Source organism: Hydra vulgaris, chromosome 01 (genome assembly GCF_038396675.1).
Source record: "Hydra vulgaris chromosome 01, alternate assembly HydraT2T_AEP".
Lineage (NCBI taxonomy): Eukaryota > Metazoa > Cnidaria > Hydrozoa > Anthoathecata > Hydridae > Hydra > Hydra vulgaris.
Genome location: NC_088920.1, coordinates 43922179 through 43923951, shown reverse-complemented (window position 1 = coordinate 43923951; position 1773 = coordinate 43922179).

The following is a 1773-nucleotide window of genomic DNA, read 5'->3' as shown; positions in this document are numbered from 1 at the left end:
AATGTGCAACCAACCGTGCAATATTTAATTTTAAAAAATTTAACTGGGCTGCAGTATTTCTCATACTCGGTTTTATTTTTAATTTTAATGACTTCAAGGAGTTCTCCCTTTTACTTTGGATAAAAAGAGACCACATTTAGAAATAAGTTTAGCTTCAACCAAATATTTATATAAGGTCAGTGTGCAGCACTGTTCTTGGGTGTCTAATCTCCGAATAAAAGTTATCATTTAAACATTATACTAAAATAAAAAATATTTAAGATTATATTTCATTTTTGACCGAAAATTTATAATGACAGATATGATTTTTTATCGAAAACCGAAATTCGCCAAAACTAAAAATGGTCGAATTTACAAACCGAAACCAAAACTTCGGCTATAAAGCTCCCAAAACCGAAACCAAAAACCGAAAACAGTTTTTTAAAATGAAAAAGCATATTTTATTTGTGACTTTGAACTTGTTAATTTTGAAAATTATTCATTAAAAAATTTGTGTACTAAATAAACTTTTTCCAAGTAAGAAGGCGATTGATTTAGTTCATTTGTAAAGACAACAAGTTTTTTGACAGGTTTTAATAGATTTTTTACTGAAAAAGTATTTTTCTGGATTTGGAAGACCTTTTCAAGATAAATAATCAGTCAATTTCATTTTACCAAAATTTTAATATCCAACTAAAAGGGCTTTTTTAATTTGTATTGAGAAAATGCATTTTTTGAACCTTTAAACATGCGTAATACTTTCACAGCTCTTTTACAAAATTTAAATCTTTCACTGAAAAATCGACTTCTTTGATTTGAATTTTTATAAGTGTTGCTGCTAGTGCTGGTTTTAAGAGATAACTCTTTCCATCTTGTTGTATGTAAAGTTCCTTATTGTTTCCAAACCATTTCTTAGCTCAAGTCTGTCATTATTTTTCATTTGTTAGTCCCAGTTGTTTAATTGCGGTTTGAATGACCTGTATGTGCGCAATACTTCTATTAGAAGTTTCATCTTTGGTTCACAGAAAATAACATTTTAATAACTAGTTGTAAAGAATGCTTCAGACACTTCAAAAACGCACTCTGATTTTTTAAATGCTGCTTTTAAACTTGCTGCACTCTTTCTTAAATAGAATTCCGATTTTATAATTAGTATTTCAGTCATAAGAAAGAGATTTTACAATTTTAAACGTATTTTTTGTCTTGTGGTTTTCATCGAGTTAAACAAAATTTCACTTTTCCCAATTTTTATCAGTATCAATATCATACCCATGTAGCTGCAGTAAAATGCAGACTATACACCTAAACATTAAGATGCATCTACTCAAAGTCTAAGAAGTAAAAAAACCAGACGTTTCTGATGACGTTTTTTAGTTTGACTAAATTTAGTGCACAATAATTAATGACGGAAAATGCGAACATGTTTAATTTGCAGGCAGCTCCATTTTCTATATAATGCTACTATTGCTTATTATGCGTTGTGTTTTAACTAAAGTACATTAAAGCTTCCAAGATACCTGGTTCTCTACTCTAATATCTCACGGAATACAAGTTTGTTACTTAACTTAAATATTAAAAAGACTCGTAGACTCAGAAAATAGTAAAGTTATTTTTTAAATTTTAAATATTTTTAATACGCCAATTGCATTAAGAAAAGATTTGATTGGGTTGTATTCAATATCAACCACTCATTTAAAAACTTACCCGTTGCTGATTTAAAAACCACTGCTAATAACACAAACAACAAAAAAAATAGTTGCGTAGGTCATTATGGCAAGATCGTGTTGATGTATA